The sequence below is a fragment of the Coffea eugenioides genome, chromosome 4, assembly GCF_003713205.1.
Source record: "Coffea eugenioides isolate CCC68of chromosome 4, Ceug_1.0, whole genome shotgun sequence".
NCBI lineage: Eukaryota > Viridiplantae > Streptophyta > Magnoliopsida > Gentianales > Rubiaceae > Coffea > Coffea eugenioides.
In genome coordinates this window covers 17,365,349-17,372,539 of record NC_040038.1, presented here as the reverse complement: position 1 = coordinate 17,372,539, position 7,191 = coordinate 17,365,349, and positions in this window count along the sequence as shown.

Here is a 7,191-nt window from a genome sequence, read left to right as displayed (position 1 = left end):
CCTGTATGCTTGCTTTGAGTTTAATTGCTTTTGGAAATTGGCATGGCTAGATATATTCAAAAGCGATTTCTTTTTGGCATTTTTTTTTGTCTAGTTGTCTTATATGTTAATTGAATAATCAATAATTTGGATACTTTGTTTTTTCTTTCAGATGGAACTGAAACATGATAAGAAGTTTGAAAATGATAGTGTTGATACTTTCCATTTATGTCGATAACTTATAATATAGTGTCAATATAGTTCAAATACTAATGGTGGATAAAGGAATTAATTATCAATAATTCGTATTTAAAAACATATATATTTTTATAAGTTTATGTAATGATTTTTGTGTTGTATGATTGGTGAAGACAATAGAGTATAGTTTCTAATTTATTTGAAGTTCCTGTATGCATGCTTTGAGTTTAATTGCTTTTGGAAATTGGCATGGCTAGATATATTCAAAAGCGATTTCTTTTTGGCATTTTTTTTGTTTAGTTGTCTTATATGTTAATTGAATAATCAATATTTTGGATACTTTTTTTTCTTTCAGATGGAACCGGAACATGATAAGAAGTTTGAAAATGATAGTGTTGATACTTTCTAAACGCCAGAAAAGTCACTTACAATTCCACCTCAAGCTGTTATGGAATTTGTTTCGTATGATGATGCCTATGACTTCTATAATATGTATGCACAGTGTCGCGCCCCATTTTTCGCGATGGAAAATAAAAGGTGTTTATAAAAAGATGTGATTTATTAATAATAAATGAAAAAGGACCTAGAATGGGACTTTAAAAAATGCGACAATTTGGATCCAAAATTTAGTCTAAAAGGGTTTTGAAGAAAAATTAGGAGTCGCCACTTGATATCGAGTTTGGGTGTATCAAGTCACCCAAAAAGTGTATTTAAATAAAATAAAATAAAACCCTTTTCAACAACTCCAGGTCTTTGAAAAACAAGAGAAAATGGATTCGGGAGTCACGGTTGAAGAAAGGGAAGGCAAAGGTTTAATTAACTCAAACCTAAGGCACCCTTTCAACCTAGTCTAAGCTAGTTGCGAGATTTAGTCAAAATTTTCCTAATCTAACCCTTAATTTTATCATGTTTGGATGTTTTCTACATGGATGCTAATCTAAAAATATCGAAAGGGACAAAATGTTCATTCAAGGGTTTAATTGGACCAATCGCATTAATTGCGAAGGCCACAATGATTCCTTGAAAGTGTCACGAATATGCAAATGATGAAATTAAAATAAAAGAAAAGAAATTAAATTATATACATATATAAATGACCAAAGAAAAGGGGAATGCAACATAAAGGGTATGGGAGACAAAAACTCGTGACCTAATTTTCTTATACAAGGATTAATGGGGTATTTAAACTAAAAAGTTATAATCACCCATTTCTCATGTTTGAAAATAATTATCCTAACATGAACAAGCAAATGAACTAACTTAAATGAGATGCGATTCTAAATGACATGCTTAGTACCTATAGAGGGTAAGGGATAATATAATAGAGAATATCATACAAATGAGAGAAGATCCTAAAAATGAAAATATGCATGAAAATGTAGTGAATAGCACACAAAGATGAATCTAGCGCAAGACAACCTAAAGGGTCTAGCGTTGGACTAGCCCATTTCCAGAAAATCCTTACTAGCGTTGGACTAGCAAGTAAGCGGAGGGAGAAACCACAACTAGCGTTGGACTAGTGTGGTGACGTCATGCATTAACAATTCACAGTGAAACAAATAAAACATAAATTAAAATAAATAAACACATAAGAGCACGTAGCACATAACACGTAAACATAATATCTAGATGCCAAAATCCTAAGAAAAGCGGATAAAACACATAACACATAAGCCACATAAACACGCAACCTATCTATTACATCGGGGAGCGCCTAACTACAATCTAGAAGGGAAAAATATAATAAAACAAATCTAATTATCCTATCTATTACATTTTTGAGGTATTTAAATGCCTCTTGAATCATTGTAAAAAATTAACTAAAACATATATAAGAAAATTTAAATGAATATTTAAATCAAATAAATAAAGCATATAAAAATATAAACACATAGGAACACATAAGAGCACATAAGAGCACGTAATTGACATTGAAATAATAAAAATAGGGGTACCTCCCGTTTGAAGTGGTGACTAAATGGAGTCAAATTGTCCTATTTATACTCACAATGAACAAAAGAATCATGGCACCAATTTAATTGAAAAAACAATAATAATAAAAGTACTAAACTCACACTAATATGTCAGACGTAAAGAAATTTAAGCAAATCTAAAAAATTCCAAGTTAAGTATATTCTAAAGTAACATAATTAGTTATTGAAGAAAAGAAACAATCATAACAAAGAGAGTCAAAATTCACCATGGACTGAATTGCAAAGATTGAAAAACCTTTGGGGACAAAAATTATATTTTTCCAAAGTTTAGGGGTCAAAATTAAATGAAAGATAAAATTCAGGGACCAAAATGCAATTAATTTAAGGACCTAGGTGAAAGGAATCTAAAATGTTCTGGGCTACAATAAAACTACTCCAAAGATCAGGGGCCAAAGTGCAAATCGTAACCAGATCTGGGCAAGATAAAGGGCATCGGGCCAATCTTTTTATTTTACTTGGGCCAAAGCTACCTAAGCCCAACTGAAAACCCAAGCTAAAACACACAGGCCAGCCTGTCTTTTTATCCCTCAAGCCCAGCCAAAAATTCATGGGCTCCAACCTCCGAACCCAACCGAAACCCAAAAGAAAAAATAAACTAAAGCCCAATCACAAGCCCACAGAACAAAAAAAATGGCCCAAACCCCTTTTTTTCTTCTTTTCTTTTCTTTCTTTCTCCTTCTCTTTCTTTTCTTTCTTTCTTCTTCCTTCGTTTCTTCTCCTCCTCTGGCCAACCGAAGCTTACTTCAGTTGGCGGCCATGGTGGCCGCCGGTGGCGCCACCGCCGCCGACCGCCACCGCCGGTGACCTCTCCGGTCACCAAAAATCCTCAAAATACACCTCCCCACTCGATTTTTCGCGTAGGTTCCATTTCCGGAGTTATTTTTTACAAAAAAGGAAAGAAAAGTGGTCAAATGGCCAAAAAACAGTCACGGTTTTATTTTTTTTTTAACCCCTTAAACCTTCACCAAAAATCGTAGAAAATATATTACAATACTCCTTATAACCTCTACAATACAACTATAATACTAGTTAGACAAGTAAACAACAACAAAAGAATGCATTAAATCAAAACAGCCCCAAAAATAAAGAAAATATTTCAATGCCTTTAAAGGCTCAAAACTTCAAAATACTTAAATAATTCAACACTTTTTCAAACCACATACTAACTACAACTGTCTATTTCACCAGAAATAAGCACAAAATGTTCACTAATTTAATTCATTTTTCGTTTTGTCATTTTCACAAACATTTAACATGCATTCACAGGCCCATTTCTTTTTCTTAACGTTTATTCATGGCTTTACCCCAAAATTTCAACAACACCAGCAGCAACAACAAGAAAACAGCAGGAACAACCAATAATACATGAATTCAATATGATAAAAAAAACGGGAAATGGTTCAATGGAAGTGTTGATACCTCTTATGACCTTAGTAAAATTGCTGATGAAATTCCAATCTCCTCACGTCCGATTGCTTGCCTTCTTGTGTTTGATTCTGTGTGTGTATATTGGGAAAGGAGAGGGAGCCGAATGGAGCCTTTCTTTTGTGTTTTCTGAATTGAGAGGAAAGAAGGAAAGGGAGCCGAGAGATGGAATTGAGGGAGTTTTTTTTTTTTGTTGTCTGTTGTGTCTGGGAGAGCCGAGAGAAGAGTCAGGGAGATAGTTTTTTCTTTCTTTGCTTGTCTCCCCTTAGCAAAAGAAAATGCCGAGAGTTTGTATTGGGAGCTGGAGTGTTGAGTTGGGCCAAAATGATTATTTTTTACCAGATGACAAGAAAGTTGAGTGTAGGAATGGGTTAAGTGTTTTTTTGGTAGGAAAAATGATGAAAATGTGTAAGTTTTGTAATAATTTGATTTTGATTTGATTTGATTTTTTATTTTTGATTTTTGATTTTTTTTTTGATTTTTTTTGATTGATTTTTTTTTTAACTCTTTTTTTTTTGTTGTTTTGTTGTTTTTTTTTTCTATTCTCTTTTTTTCTAAAAAAACCTGCAAAAATGAGAAAATTACACATTAATAATAATAATAATAGATAACTTATTAAATAGATAAAAATTTAGGAAAATATTAAAAATTGACAAAAATTTGGTGTCTACAGCTTGCCCCTCTTTGTCAAGAGTTTCAAAGAAACTCAAGACAAAGACGTAGACACCAAATTGCTTACCTGTCTCTTCTAGCCGCACCTGAGCTAAAATAAAGAAAAGCAACACTTGGCTGAAATTAGTGAACAAAAGATGTAATGAAATTGCAAAACATGTGACCGAACTCATGTAGAGTTGCCTACGTATCCCACCATGGGAATCAGGTCAAACGTAGTTCGAATGCAAGTGAACCACAATGAAACAAGTGCATTGACCAACTGCGATCTTTGCAAAGTTGAAAAAGTTTGAGCTTCTAAGAACTTCTAAACATGAAACACAAAATGAATGAGAAAGCACAATTATTAACTAAAACAGTCAAGAAAAGTAACTTATCATAACTAGAAAAAGATACGTGGAGGGACGCGGTTACGCTCCAAGAAGGGGGATAGAAGGGTGCGCGGTGGACGCTGAGACTCACCAACAGAAAATTAAACTTGTCAAGAAGGGGGATAGAAGGGTGCACGGTGGACACTGAGACTCACCAACAGGAAATTAAACTTGTCAAGAAGGGGGATAGAAGGGTGCGCGGTGGACGCTGAGACTCACCAACAGGAAATTAAATTTGTCTTTTAGGAAAAGATGCGCAGAGAGAAGCGATTACGCTCCAACAGGAAATTAAATTGTCAAGAAGGAGAGGTAGAAGGGTGCGCGGTGGACGCTGAGACTCACCATGCGCGGAGGGACGCGATTACGCTCCAACAGAAATTTAAATTTGTCAAGAATGGGGGATAGAAGGGTGCGCGGTGGACGCTGAGACTCACCAACAGGAAATTAAATTTGTCTTTTAGGAAAAGATGCGCAGAGAGAAGCGATTACGCTCCAACAGGAAATTAAATTGTCAAGAAGGAGAGGTAGAAGGGTGCGCGGTGGACGCTGAGACTCACCATGCGCGGAGGGACGCGATTACGCTCCAACAGAAATTTAAATTTGTCAAGAATGGGGGATAGAAGGGTGCGCGGTGGACGCTGAGACTCACCAACAGGAATTTTAAATTGTCAAGAAGGGGAGGTAGAAGGGTGCGCGGTGGACGCTGAGACTCACCAACAGAAATTTAAATTTGTATTTTTTGAAAATGATGCGCGGAGGGATGCGATTACGCTCCAGCAGAAAATTAAATTGTCAAGAATGGGAGGTAGAAGGGTGCGCGGTGGACGCTGAGACTCACCATGCGCGGAGGGACGCGATTACGCTCCAACAGAAATTTAAATTTGTCAAGAATGGGGGATAGAAGGGTGCGCGGTGGACGCTGAGACTCACCAACAGGAATTTTAAATTGTCAAGAAGGGGAGGTAGAAGCGGTGGACGCTGAGACTCACCAACAGAAATTTAAATTTGTATTTTTTGAAAATGATGCGCGGAGGGATGCGATTACGCTCCAGCAGAAAATTAAATTGTCAAGAATGGGAGGTAGAAGGGTGCGCGGTGGACGCTGAGACTAACCAACAGGAATTTAAATTGATGCGCGGAGGGACGCGATTACGCTCCAACAGAAAATTAAATTTGTCAAGAAGGGAAGATAGAAGGGTGCGTGGTGGACGCTGAGACTCACCAATAGGAATTTAAATATGATCTTCTGGTTTGAATTTTTTTTTTTTTTTTTTTAAACAAATTGGTGGGATAGATTCTAGCCCAATTAAATACTGAAAGAAATGAAAATGCAAGTTCAATACCATCAAACTAAAAGATTAAAATGCATGTTGCTCAAGTAGTAATAAATCAAGACAAACTTACTTGGTGGACTTACAACTTTCTTGATTGATGATGATTTTTTTTTTCTTTTAACTTTAAAAGAAAGGGAATAATGATTTCTGCTTCTTTCTTTGGGAATGTACAGCGAAACTTGCCATTTGCCCCAGTATGAATCTTGCTCAACTAAGCCAATAGTCTGTCGCATAATCTTTCCTGTAAAAAGTAAAAAAAAGAAAAGAAGCGACTGTGATGAAAAGATTGCCACCACCATGTGATCCCTTTGCCTTGAGAGCCATGTAAACATGAGTTTCAATATCGCCAAGTCGTTCCCTTAGGTTCGGTCGATAATCCCCTTCAGAATCTTTGCAACTGTTGAATGTCAACTGCCCATACTTTATTATCACAGGACCTTCGATTTCATGACTTCTTTGGGATAAATTATAAGGGATTGTCTTTTGGGTAAGACCCAATGAATGAGAAACATAAACAATTAATTAAAATTTAAAAGGTATTATTCACCATGCAATAATGCTATTGTGAAATAAGTAATGATGCAGAATAAATAAATTGCAAATAGAATAGTAAAACAAAATTTTTTTTGAATTTTTTGAATATAGGCCCAAGGATCAAAATTTGGATTCGTATTTAGAGGATGGCCTTTGATGAGGAAACATGCTCCATCTGACCCTTTCGTAGTCATCCATTTTGGAATTCATTGTCGGCAAAAGAACAACAGTACAAAAGAGACCCAAATCAACATAGTCGCCAGCTCTCAGACCTCAACATCTTCTTCTCTGCCGCTGATTCTCTTGTACTCCAAAACCCTACCTCAGCGCCCTTTCGGGTTTTCACTAAGGTTACCCCCACCCTTTTCATTTTCATTTTTTTTTTGTTTCTTTTTCTTTTCTTTTCTTTTTTTTTTTGTTTTTTGTTTTTTTTGGAAAGGTGCCCTTTCGGGTTTTCACCTAGAGACATAGACAAGACAATTTTAACCCCAACTATATCAATGCAGTCATACTTTGATAATGAGTAGCATCAGTGAGACAATCTTCTCTTACCTGTTTCAGAAAAGTTTGTATTAACATTATTTGCTAGTTGATTAAAAAAAAATATTTTCTTTTTCAAAATACTGCAAAAGATGAAATTTGGCAATTTTGGTTCTTGCGATTAGGATCGGATAGAGTAGCAAA